The sequence below is a fragment of the Canis lupus genome, chromosome 2 (assembly GCF_011100685.1).
Source record: "Canis lupus familiaris isolate Mischka breed German Shepherd chromosome 2, alternate assembly UU_Cfam_GSD_1.0, whole genome shotgun sequence".
Classification (NCBI taxonomy): Eukaryota; Metazoa; Chordata; class Mammalia; order Carnivora; family Canidae; genus Canis; species Canis lupus.
In genome coordinates this window covers 59127304-59141106 of record NC_049223.1, presented here as the reverse complement: position 1 = coordinate 59141106, position 13803 = coordinate 59127304, and the positions used below count along the sequence as shown (strand labels likewise).

Sequence of the window (13803 nt, the reverse complement as noted above, 5' to 3'; positions counted from 1 at the left end):
TCAACAGTGTCTCCCCCAAGCCTGAAATGCCCCAGTTAGAGATGGAGCTTTTTGGGTTTTAAAGGCTTTTAGGTCTCTAGGAATCCTGGCTAAAGTACTAAAACCCTTGGTTGGAGAATCATCTTCCAGTGATGATTAGCCTTTTGGCCATCTGAGAAAACAGCCTTGGGAGTAGGATATGTGATTCCTTGTACTTGAGGTGGGATCAGATAAATTCCCCCTGCCTCCCAGCTTAATCGAGGCCAGGCCCAAAAGTCACCCCTTACACCAAAAAAAACAGTCACCCCTCTAATGTCTATGTGACCTACACCTCACAAGGCACTCACACCTTGCCCTTTGTCCATACAGCAGCCTCACTAGCCAGCCTGAGGCAGCGAGGCTCAGAGAGTTCCTCACTGGCCTTGCCCAGCATCACACTGATGATAAGTCCAGATCCTGAACTTAGACCTGGGGCTTCTGAGTCCAACCCAACCCTCTTTCTTTTGCACACACAGCCTCCAGCTGCATCGAAGCCATGGGCACAGTGCACCATGTCTGATCGGCTTGTTTGTTTGTTTTTACAAGGTGAGAATTTTTTCCAAGTTTTGAATTTGAGGGCTTTTTTTTTCTTCTCTCTTTTTTTTTAAATGAAACTGTTACAGCTTCCTGGTGGAGTTGTAATTAGGAAATCCTGGGTTAGTCAGGTAGACAGAATTGACAAATAACCAGGTGGTGCTGGATAGAGTACTTTTTCCCTCCTTAGAATTCCAAGTTTTACCAAATTGAGGGGAAGGAGTTGTGATGAGGAAAATGTGTGCAGCTGTGCTGATTCCCTCCTTAATGTACAACCAGACAATAAAAATGCCATCTTTGTGTGGGGTGATATTCTAGATGTGCAGACAGGAGGTGGCAGTGGAGAGGTGGGGAGAAACCGGAAGGAGGAACCCAGACTGGGGTCTGGGCTTTGTCAAGAAGGGTATTAGTAGCCCAGAGGGAGGGAAGGGCTCTTGAAGCAAGTGCCCGGATAGACCCCACTGTCACCCTGTTCAGCCTGCACTTCTGAGTGACAGTGGTGACAGCGGGGCAGTGACCAACTACCTCATAAATGGAGCTTTGTCCCAGACCCTGTCGTTTCTGGTTTTAGTGTAACTGACATGCTTCATTTTAATAGTGACATATCTATTTTAATACGAATCCAAAAGATAGGTAGCCCCTTCAGCTCATGATGGCCAAGATACTAGAAGGCCAGAGTCGGGGCTTAAGTTTTTTCAGAAGTGAGTCAAGTAAAAATAACAGTGTGCACTGAAGGGGGAGTACACAGATAAGGCAGGAGTTCTGAAAGCAGAGCAGAGAGGACTGAAGTCTGGGAATGCTCACCTGCCCAGCAGAGCTAGTTGAGTCTGCGATCCTGCTCATTTTACAGATAAGGAGACCTAGGCTCAGAAAGGGTGAGTGACTTGCCCATGGTCACACAGCTGATAAATGACAGAGACCAGGACCAAGCCCCAGGCCTGCCTGACTCCACAGGCAGGTCACCAGTCCCAGGGTGGCTCAGAGCACACAGCCCAGGGGAACATTGTCATCTTCAGTCCTGAGGTGAAGCCCCTTTCTGGGGCTGTCTGCTGGAGAAGGAAGGCTTTTCTGGCTCTTTACTGAAAGGTTAATGGAGGTGAATCCCACTTTGGGGAAGTGGGGCCCTTGGTCTGCTTCCTCCAATCGGCATCTATTTCTCTCAAATAAAAGCCTTTTCAGGAAGAGCCCGGTGTGGCACTGCATGTGACTGTCAGAGCTGCAACTGCCAAGCAGTCACTGTGCGGCCTGTCCTGGGCCTCCGGCTCTGCCGCAGCCAGGTCCTCCCTTTCTTCCGTTTCCCTTCCTCCCCGGCCCCTCCAAGCTCTTCCTTTTCTTCTTTCATTCTTGTCTCTGAATCACTTTTTCCAATAAGCTATCAGTATATCAAATACCCCCTGAATGATTTCAGAAAGCCTCCTCCTGGTAAGTGAAGCCTTGGAGTTGGAAACACATTTATATTTATGTGGGACCAGGACTTCAGAACATTATTAAATTTGCATGGGGAGGCGGCAGAGGAGCCTCTTCAATGCAGCATAGATGGTGAGGGACCAGCATCTTCCACAGGATGGGGATCATCACACAGGCAACTTTGCCAGGCTTTTGCTCCACTGGGAGAAATCAGCCCCATTTACCGGGCATCCGGGAGGGGCCCCGCCCCAGACCATCAGAACAACACTTGTGGCTTAGACACCACTTGGATTCCTGTGTTTTATGATAGGCCAGGTTCCTAATCAGGGATTCTGGGACTGTAACCCCCAAAATAAAAGGAAAGTTGGGGTATGTGTGTGTGTATGTGTGTGTGCACACGCACCTGTACATCTGATGTGTAGTCCCAGGTGTGGTTTTGTGTATGTTTGGCTAAGAGAGAGCCTCAAGCTTTGTCAAAGCCCCCTCAAAGGGGCCACCTATAATCCTGAAAAGGTTCCATTAAAAGACCCACTATGTGTCAGCATGCAGGCTACTAGCTGAAGACTTTGAGAAGAGTAAATTCAATCTCATGGAAATTAGAGCTCAGAAAAGAAAAACAATTAAGGAGAACAGCCAGACTGTGGTCTCACAATGCAAAGGATATAAAGAAGCAGGTGCAGTAAATGGGTGCCTGCTTCAAGTTAAGGTGGTAACCACCTGGCTTCTGCTGGCTGCTCACCATGTGTCCGGCACTGTTCTAAAAGGCTTATATTCAACCCTGTTTTTTATATTAAAAAGAGTATCTTTTAAAACAAACTTTTATATAAATAGGTCTGAAAATCATACCCCTGCTTTTGGCCCAGCAGACCTTGATGGAGCAGATGGCGTGTTTGTGGCAGTACTATAGGCGTTCTTGTTTTCTTGGACTGCTTCAGGGCGGTCAGTTGAACCACCAATGAGAGGAGTTCTACTTAAACCTCATTTTACAAATTGGGGACTGACCCATCGCCCACTAACTTGTCAGGGTTCCCAGTGAGTGCTAGCATTTGTTCCAGAAACCTGACCTTTGCCACTAGTGGTCCTCTAAGGTGCTAGTTCTCACCAGCCCACTCGCCGCCCCAGTGGTTCTGTCTCAGCCGAGTGCAAGGTCAATCCCAAGACTTCCAGGAGCTCTGATCTCAGCCTCTGTGGCCATATGAACACAGGCCAGCCAATGCTGACCGTGACAGCAAGTGATGGCAGTGGTTAACAGTATCAGAACTATGGTGATCTAGAAAATGGAGCTTAGGCCCACCTAAACAGTAGAGTTGATTGAGGGCTTTCCATTTCAAGCCCCCAGAAATATTGCTGGACCATGTAACACACTTCCTTAAGTCTGTTGGGGTGACTTGGATGTGCTTTTGAGGATCCAGGCTCTTAGAGAAGAGGTGTGGTAGGTCCAAAAGCACAGGCTTTGGGAATCAGGATGATCTAGAGACACCCCCCAGCTATAACTCCAGCTCGGGGACCTCTTAGACTTCATTCTCCTTTGTCTTGCTCTCAGTTGCTTTTCCAGGGGATGAAGAGGGCACAGGAGGCAGAGCCATTTGTCTGTTGACTCTCTTAAGCACTTTTCACACAGGTGGGTGATTTTTTTCCACTATTGTTTTGTATGTGCATGTGTATAAAGAGAGAGTGGGAAAAAAAAAAGAGAGATTGGCAGCATTTTGTGTTTTTTTTTTTTTTAATTTGGCTGTTGTGATTTTTTTGTTTTGTTTCAGTGAGTTTTTAGCTAGACTCCTGACTTAAACTTGTTTTACCGTGCATTTCTTCCAAGTGGAACACAGCTCAATGATTGCGCTTGATTGAGGGCTTCAGTCAGAGCAGCTCAGACAAATGTGATTAATAAACCACAGTGGCCATTACGTTGAGTTCTTACTATGCATCATGTTGAGTTCTTACTATGCAGTTACTATGCATTGACTATGTAAGTCAAGAGCACTTGACTATACTAACTCATTTAAAACTCACCACGTGCTATGAGATACACGCTGTTATCATCCTCATTTTACAGCTGAAGACAAACTCAAAGCGGCTAGGAAGACCCAGACCCCAAATGCAATCACTGCTCACGGTGTTGCTTTCTGGAAGTGAGGGCGTGGGCCAAGAGTCCTCGGGCCCCGAGTGCTGCCACCCCAGGTCCTGCCAGCCTCATCCCGACAGCAGCACCTGTGTCCTGTCTCATGTGGATGTGAACCGTCTTCCCAGTCTGCAGCTGAGAATCTGCTGCTTCTAGGCCCACTGACTCCCCGTCTCCACCTGCATTTTTAAGTTCTCAGGGACACCAGCACCAGCCCAGGCAGGCTGAGGTTCCCTGGGCCCCCAGCTGCTTGGCAGTGCAAACTGTGGCCTCTCCCCAGTGGGTTTCCAGCACCACCTGCTCCTTCCCTCACTGCCTAGCCCCACTTCCCGCTTCCTGGCTAGCCCGAGCTTGCTCCAACCTCCTTGCCAGGAGCCACCAGCTGAGCCACCATTGACCCTGTAGCAGTCAGCCAATCCCTTCCTCCCCGTACCTCACTTTCCAACTTGTATGATGAGGGAGCATAGATAGCATCATTTCTAAGGGTGCTTCCAGCTCCAACATTCCCCCACACCTCTGTCTTCTTTCATCTGATGACTGCAGGAACCTCCTTGGTATAATTTCTGTGATCACCCTCTGGCTTTCCCACCACCCTCCCACGGCTTCCCATCACACCCAAAATAAAGTCTGACTCCTTTCCATGGTCAGCAGTGCCCTGCGTGATGGGGGCAGGGGGTGGTGGTCCCACACTGGCTGGTGCTCTGAAGGGGCCTTGGGCACAGCCTGCCCACTAGCCCTGCCTGATAACCATCACTGTGTGTACTCATTCCTCCCCTAACCTGTGTCCTTAACTTTATATGTATGTCTTGCCCTGACATTTCCCTTTTTTTACAGTCCCAAATTATTAAAATTTGCTGCTGCTTCCAATTAATTGAGTGAATCATGGGAAAATACTTTTTTTCTATCTATAAATAATTCTACCTAAAATTTTTCTGGGAAAATAAAATGCTACGGCCAGCATCCATCCAGCACACACCCAGCGCATATCATCTAGCTTCCCAGCTTCAGCTTATGTACCTCCCAACATCATCTTTGGAACTCCCCCTGGCCTAAAACAGGACCTCTGAGGGCCATCCAGGTGAAATCAGTAGACAAGGGCCATAGGAGTCATAAGCAGCCTTCAAGCACTACTTCTGCCACTTCTGGACAGTTTCACACGGCTTCATCCCCACCCTTTATGTGGCTGGCTCTGTGCCCTGGCCCATGGCTGGGGTGGGGTGCATCAGGGAAAGACACAGCTCCTTCCCCAAGAGGAGTCACAGTCTTGTGTTCAAGATGGACACAGGGAAGCTCATTCAGCAGCTGACTGTGATCCAGAGCCCAGCATAGGACCTCAGAAGATAGCCAGTGTGGAAGCTGACATAGAGCCTTCCCAGGCAGATACTCTCCACCATTATGTCCTGGTGCACAAAATGCGCTACAGGCATGCCCAAAGAATCCTCTCTTATGTTTACTACAAGGTGCTGTACAGATACCATCATTTGCTATGACATGGGAAAGGTTGGGAAGCCCACCCTAGAAGCTGTAGAGCTGTAGATGGCATTTAGGTGGCAAGGCCTTGCATAAAGGCTTCACCTTCTGGGGTGGGAAAGCCCTTCATGATGGTTGAACTCTTTAAGTACTTGCATGCTTGTTGCAACATTGCAGAATATGATGGTATCAGTGACCTTGGACATGATCACATCCAAAGAGGAGCAGAGATGTGGTGTGTGGGCTCTTGAGTCTGACAGTCCCTGCTTATCATTCACAGCACTGAACCTCAACCTGACTCCTCTCAGGGAACCAGTGTCCCGGGGAGCCAATACCATGATCAGAGTTGGCCCTTAAATTGAAGTGAGCTTCCCACCTCTGGTCTACCCGGTACAGCCCCCTTACTTTACTAGCATAGCAGGGAAGGTAACCTGGAAGACCACAGTGGGGAGAACACTTACTTGCACCTCGAGTCTTCCAAACCCCTGGTACGATGCTTTTTTGGCTCGTCCCCTACCAAGTTCATTTGTTCAGCAAATGTTTCCTGAGTCCCTGCTGTATGCCCAGCTCAGCAGTAGATCCTAAATGCAAGGAGCTCGGTGTGGGAGCTCAGGGTCCAGGGAAACACATGCCCTAGAAGATGGTAAGAGCTACACTCAGTGGCACCCTTATGGGGGTGGGGAGGAGGCAGAGATCCTGCAACCCCAGACTTCAATGAGTCTCTCCTCACTTGTTTCTTAGGAACTATGCCAACCAGCTGGACACCCATGTTCTGCTCACTCCCTGCTGAAGTCCTTGCCCCAGATTCCAGTCTTGTCTCTCGGGATGACCAAGACCTGTGGCCATCCCAGTAGAGTAGATCACTGGTCCTTCTCTGAGCTGGTACTCCTGACATGTTTGTCATTTATTCAGTGGATCCAGGGAGGTACTAATTTTCTATTAATGAAAGTGAATTTTTTTATTGTTCAAAATAAGGAGTATATTAGAAGCACTGAATATAACATTTTTTTAGATAACATTAACTTTTTGAGAGCTGAGGCTCTCATATCCATCAATTGTAGGGAGAGAAGACTGGTTCCCCATAGTTCCTGAGGAGAGAAGGAACCTGTGTGGACATAATTAGTTAGGCTCAAATGTCAGTTTACAAGTTCCTTCTCTCTCTCTCTCTCTCTCTCTTTCTTTTTAATATTGGCAAACATCCTCCACTTTTCTGAAGTTCATTTTCTTCAGTTTTCATTTGCAGGATAGGTCTCCCTCACTAGTGACCCAAGAGCAGACCATTCCTTTGAAACCTTTGTGAACCACAGTGACATAAAGCAAACAAGTAATTACTGTTAATTTATATGGAAAAATTGGGGGGCATTTTGAGGGCCCAAAAAATAATCATAATTTTAGGCTTTTCTGATACCTTGAAACATGTCTTGCTAACGGATGCATAAAATAAATGACGATAAAGCACAGATGCTCAAAGACACATTTCAAAGCTGTGGCGGCTGGATGCTGAAATGCTGAGTATAGGAGCTCCCAGGGAAGGAGCTTGGTGGGGCCCTGTGTTACAGGCTTGCTGCAGAAGAAATGCTGAATGCTGGTTTTGCTTTTTGCCTTTTTTATTTGTTTCTGTAAAAGCGAAAATCCTCTTTGGATGACTTTTGGTTAGTGGAAACAGGTACTAATGTAGGTCTTCTTGTAAATGAGAAGTGGCATAACACAAACTTTCAGAAAGTAGAGAATCTCTATATTCCAAGCCAGACAATTTCTTAAGAGGAATATCAGAGGGTTTGAAATTGAGATGATAGAACAGACCCTTTCACCCTGCAGATAACCCTGGACCAGGCATAACACAGTTGCACAATTCCTCTGACTACCCATCGTGCATGTGCATTCCACACATATGAGGTTGCATCCGTATTCAGGCCCCCCGTGGAGGACACCACCTGCCTTGGCTGGAATAGGACCAGCACACTTGCCTGCAGTTGCTGTGGAAGCATCCAGGACAGGCAGGGTCACTTGGCATCGTATTTCCATTCCTACCTGTGGCATGTTGGCTTTTCTCATGACTGGTCTGCTGCATAACCTCACTTACCCATGTTTCCTTTTGAATTGAGCAGAGACTTTGAGAGCGGGCTCTGGATGGTCCCTTCTCTGCTATCTTGTGCTGCTGGGCCTCTGGAGAACTAGGAGATGACACCTGGTATCCATCTCAACTTATGGGCTAGAATTCATTCTTTCCACAGGGAGCACCTTGTCAACAGAGCAGATGCAGACCCTGCCCTTGTGGAGGTCACAATCTTTCCAGGAAGAGAGTTACTGAGGAAACAAACATACCTAATTATACATTTTGATAAGTCCTAGTCAAGAAAAGAATGCTGGCAAGGGAATAATAAGGGGCACCTGCTTTAGATGGGGAGGGGAGTGGTCAGGAAGAGCTTTCTCTAGGAGTTATATTCCAACTGAAACTGGAAGAATAAGGAGGAGCAGTCTTGTAGGATTGAGGCAGCAGGAGGAGAGGTACAAAGGCCCTGAGGTGGAAATGAGCTTGTATGTGTGTTACAAAGCCTAGAAATGGGGCAGGGTGGCTGGCAGGTGGTTAGTAAGGGCAGGGGTGCCTCAGGATGAGGGTCAAGAGGAGGCAGGACCCAGACCTGCACTGCTTTGTGGGTAGAGTTTGGAATGATGGAAACAGAACTCCTGCTCCTAGCCCAAAAGAGAGCCCAACCTTGGGAGTGTGTTCTGCCCCTGGGTGGCTTGAACAACAGGACTTTATTCTCTCTCTAGAATCTGAGACTGAGGTATCATCAGAGTTGGTTTCCTCTGAAGCCTCTCCCTGGCTTGTAGATGTCAGTCTTTTCCCTGTGTCCTCACAGAGTCTTCCCTCCATGTGTATCCTAATCTCCTTTAAGGATGCCAGCCATAATAGATTAGGGCCCAATCTGAAGATCTCCCTTTAACTTAATTACTCCTTTAAAGACCCTCCCTCCAAGTACAGTCACATTCTGAGGTACTGGGTGGTTAGGGCTTCAGTTTATGAATTTGGAGAGACACAGTTCAGCCCATAATGGGACATACTCACATACTCCTTTAGGGAAGGTTGGGGTTGTGGTTTAGCATTTGCAGAATGCTTCCAGAGCCCAGAGGAGACTCACCTAAGCAGCCTGCCCTCTCTTTGTTAAAGGAGATGATTAGCATGTTTAGGGGTATCAGAGACATAATGGCACCAAACTGAAACTTTCTTACTCACGATTAGTCAGAGTCCTTGAAAGAATTAGAAACCTCCCAGGTGTAACTCAGTGGTATTAACACGGGGTTCCCAGTGGCCCGCACTTTGGGGACTCTCCTTCAAGCATGCTGGGCAGAGCAGCCAGCAGAATCTCAACAGGAAAGCCAGTGATAGGCTGAGTGAGCCACCGGGGCAGTGGCCTGGTGAACACCGACAGGGGACAGCGCTGGCCAAGCCACCTAGCCTCTGTAGTGTCCCCTCCCAGCCCCTAGCAGAGCCCCTCGCTCAGGAGAGAGGCCCAGAAGGTGCTGTGCTCAATTAAACAGAGGAAGAAGCCTCAACAGACATCCCATGAGAACTCTCAGATCAGTGAGCTTTCAGATTTCTGGGGAGCCAGAGGACAGCTGACCCCAGTGGATGGAGGTGTATGCGGACCCACAGATGAGCTCCGGGTTCCCCCCCTGCCCCCACCTTATGCTGGAGGTAAAAATAACTACAAGGGGAGATATGTCCTAGAGAAATTACCTTGAAATTCGGAAAACATGAAGCCTGACTCCATCTAATTAAGATGACATTTTGCAAAGGGAGGAGGATAGGGAGAGGCCTGGGTGGCATTTTAAATTGCAAGCTGATTGTACAGCCTCTCTAATTTTGGTTCTGAGCAAAGTTTCCAATTGGAACAGAGGACCGACTTCAAAGGCATCGCCTACTGCTGGCCAGGCAAAGAGAGTGAAAAGACCAGCATGGGGCCTCTGAGCACAATGTGGCTGGGACTGGAGCAAAGGCTTGGGGCTGCAGGGAGCCACAGCCCTCCGGAGCCTGCTGTGCCTTTTAGGGGATCAGTGGACCCGCTCCTAGGAGGAGAGCTAATTGAAGCAGTGGCCTTGCCCTTGAAGAATGAGCTTTTGTCCAGCCTGGGCCATCTTGGGGGCACTTACTGGGCAGAGCTCTGGCCTGGGCTAGCTGTAGGCATTGCTCCACCCCAGTCTCCCCCTGTGCTATAGAAATAAGCCTGGTTCTTGTGCCGTGGCTGCCAGCATCCTGGGAAGGGGGACCACTCCCTCCTAGGGACTCCTCCCTGTGAGCCTCTAAGGCCCAAACAGTGGAGAAAGCCCGCCTCTTCCCTCCCAGACTCCCCAAATAGGCAACCTTGTCCCTTTCAACCTGGAAAGTGGAGGATGGACCTCCAAGGTGGAGGCACAGTGACTAGCTGGCCCAGGGAGACACCCAAGGCACAAGATCTGTTCTGCTCTCTGGACAGATCAGCCCCAGGTATGATGAGCCAGCTACCCTTGGAAGCCCCTTCATGTCCCTCCTTTTGTCCACCCTGTGTTAGCTCACAAAGATGGCTTACCAAGCAGACTTCTGTTACTGTAATCATTACTCATACTACCAATACTCATCTCCGTGTACATCCGCACACCCATGCACCTGCACACCATGCTTTAGCAGTGCACAGTTCAGAGAGCACGTGTACTCGGACCCTGGGTCCTCACTAACCCTGGGTCAAAGACACGGCATGGCGACCACCACCATTGTAGTTGAGGAAACTAAGTCACCGAGGGTTGGAATGATGTGCCCTTGGAGACCAGACTCTTGCATTTTCCACAAATCCAATGACCTTGTGCCACTGCCTCCCACTTTATTCCCTTGGACTAGCCCCCACCCTCCTGATCACTCATGGAGGTCTCTGCGCCGTTCATTGCCTGTGTTCTCCACCTCCCTGTCTGCAAAGGTCTTTACCCAGATCCTCTGAAGGGAGGGAGGCAGGGTGGTGAGGTGGCTGAGGAGCAAGGAATAGCAGAATGAGTTCTAGTAAGTGGTGGGCAGGGTGGCCTTGGTTCCAAAATGTGGGAGCCATTGAGGGCTGGGGTGTGATTAAATGTTTTCTTGGCAGTAGATGAAAGGGACAGAGCCTGGAAGCCAGGAGACTAGACCCCTGCTGTCATCCATAGAGGAAAGGCAAGAGTGACCTTACAAGAAGAAGGGTTAGGATCACAGCTCAGACCTTTCTGGGGGCAAATGACAGTTGTTGGGAGTCAGACTGGCTATAGGGACAGAAGAAGGGAAGAGAGTGGAGCTGGCCTCAGGGTCTCCAGCTGGCATGACCAGAAGCACAGAATTACCACTGCAGATGGACCATGTGTCCCCAAAGAGTGACACAGGCATTCCTGGGGGCACACAAGATGACCTGGCTGTTCATACAGACCAACAGCTTTTGTTGGAATACTTTTATGTATTTTAGTGTATGTTAGAAAAGTTAAAACACAGATCTCTGATTTCATGGGTGTTATTGTTTAGGATAAGCTAATTATTTAAAATGAGTCCATTTGAGGTAATTTTTAAAAATTAAGTAAATTGTAGTGGTTCTGTGCTGCTCTGGCGGAAATCACAGGACTGAGACGGAAAGGAAGGCCGTGTTGGAGACTGTGGCACAGGAACCCAGGTGCAGGGGAGAGGGTGGGGTTGACCGGGAACGTGCCAAGCCCAGTGGAGGAGCCAGTAAACCAACCAGAGCTCAGGTGGGGTCTCTCAGCAGCCTTCTGCACAGAGGAGGATCTGCTGATATCCCGCCCAGGGAGAAGGTGGCTTACGAAAGCAAGGAGGGCTTTGAGGACTGAGCAACTTAAATGTTGGATGGAGGGATGGGGCCACACAGAAGACAGCCAGCAGCAGACTGATGTGACCCAGAAGACAGCACACCACCCAGGAGGCAACATCCATGGCCTGGCACCCAGAGAGAGGAGAGGTCAGCAGGCAGCAGCTGGTGATGGTGAGGGGAGTGAAAGCCCCGGCAGGAGGTGGGCAGGGAGGGGCAGGACCAAAGGAGGAAGCACGGAAAGACAGTGGCTGGTCAGGGAATCAGTGCTGGGGACAGACTTAGGATGGGAGGCCAGAGCATGAGCCTAGGTGGAAACAAGGGAGAGAGAAGTCCCCAAAGGAAGAATGGAAGAGGGTAGGGGTGGGGCGGGGTGATGATGGAGGACCAACAGAGGTAGAGTCAGGACCAGACTTCCCATCCCCACCCTTTCAGCAGGTCAAGTCTAACTAAGGTGAAATGAAGTGTACAGTGATTTTCCTTTAGGGGGTTTTGCTGAAGTTCATTTGGTGGCTAAGTGAGGTCTCAGAGGCTTGGGAAGTGGCAGTTCTGGATTAGGATTCAGCAGCTCCCTCATAGGAGGGGGTTCTACTCCCCCACCCACCCACCCCATCAGCACACAGAGAGAAGAGTCATACAGCCCCTGCTTGGGGGGACACCCACCTCACTGAGGGTAAGCGCCCACTTAGCCAGAGGGCTACTGGGGACAGGTGGGCAGGACAGGTGTCCCTCCCTCCTCCTTCCATCATCTGTGGTGGCTGTGGTACTGGGCACTTACTACCTTCATGTTCCCTTTCAAGAGGACATTGGCAGCGAGGAGACCAGAAGTGCCCATGACAACAAAGCTCCTTAGCAGGCCAGAATCCCTAGTTCTCCTGCATTTGGTGTCCAAACAGTTTGGGGCAATTCCCTCAACAAAGTTGAGGCCTCAAGTTGGCTGCCAAGGGTGAGGAGATGGCAGGGGGTTTGTTCAGGACAGAATCACTGTTGCCAGTGATTCCCCACCCTAGTGAAGGAAGGCACAGTTGCCGTTTTCCTTCTAATGAGAAGGTCATAGACTCCTTTGGAGCTGTGACACCGTGCACTCATTCTTACTTGAAACCAAAACTAGCAAACCAAGGAGAGAGGCATGGACAGAGAAGGAAACAGGAAGTCTCTGGCCACGGAAACCTGGAGCCCATGGCATGCCCACCCCATCTCCTGTGCTGTGCCCCAGCAAGTAGTGTACATTCCCTGTAAGTCTGGATGGTTCTCCAAGCTTCACGGAACCTAAAGCCAAGGCCCTGCTGGTGGGAGAGGGTCAAGGCCATGCAGAATGGGGAGGTGAAGTGGAATGTTCCCAGCCCATTGCCTAGAGGCTGGAGCCGGATTCATTGCTCTTGGGTATGCTCCTTCTGCTCCAAGTCCTGAGGACACCTGGGCATGTGCCTGTGTTACACTGCACGCTAAGGGAAGGTGCTTCCCAAGTGAAGGAAGTGGGCAGGTTTTAACTAGCATGATGGATGCACATGTTGATTTTTATCTCAGTAGTTCTTAACCTACTTTAATGCATATAGGAAAAGATAAAAACTGTGACTCTCTTGGGTGGCTCAGTTAAGCATCTGCCTCTCGATTTCAGCTCAGGTCATGATCTCAGGTCGTGAAATTGAGCTCTGCGTTGGTCTGCGTGCTCAGTGCGGAGTCTGCTTAAGATTCTCTCTCTCTCTCTCTCTGCCTGGCCCACTGCTTGCGTGCCCATACACACACACACACACACACACACATACACTGTGTGTGTGTGTCTCTCTCAAATAAATAAATAAATAAATAAATAAATAAATAAATAAATAAATAAATAAATAAATAAATAAAAATCTTTAAAAAAGAAAAAGATAAAAACTAACCTATCAAATATCCTTTTGGGTATATTGTTAGTGATACTAGATTTCCTTTCTCTTAAAATAAGTTTTAAATAGATACAAGTCTAAAGAAAAACATTAAGTCAATGCATTAAGTCTATGCAACACAGGGAGTATCCAAACACAGCAGAATTTTAACATCATATTTTGAGCACCTACTGTGCACCATGTTCTGTGATACAAGAGTGAACAAAAAAAAAATGCCAGTGGCAGGTATGCCAATGGCTAAGGCACAGGAGACACTGCTGTGGGGCACCCTTTCCTATTTGCAGGGGAATGGAGGTGCATCACAGATTTTTTGATATTCCAGGAAACCAGCCTCTGCCTTTCTCCACTTACTGAGAGAGCAGTCTTTTTCCTGTCCAGGAACCAGGAGAGGAGGAACACTAGCAGCACCCAGAAGGGCCCCTCTGGTGACTACCACAAATATTGCTGGTATTTCCTGGCTTACATGCAACATAAGGTTATTTCCTGCCCATCTGATGGTCTAGGGCAAGTGCTCTGGGTAGATGGCTCTCCTCCACACAGTGATTCATGGACT

General features: G+C 48.9%; 1 protein-coding gene and 1 long non-coding RNA gene across 3 annotated transcripts in view; both read left to right on the top strand.

The window, feature by feature from the left end:
• GNAO1 (G protein subunit alpha o1) overlaps positions 1-13803 on the top strand; it is a 172617-nt gene that overhangs the window by 114289 nt on the left and 44525 nt on the right. The window lies entirely within an intron of this gene.
• Positions 261-4001, top strand: LOC111092773. Its single transcript, XR_005355727.1, has 3 exons — positions 261-564; positions 3503-3580; positions 3720-4001. It is a non-coding gene; the product is annotated as an uncharacterized LOC111092773 (long non-coding RNA).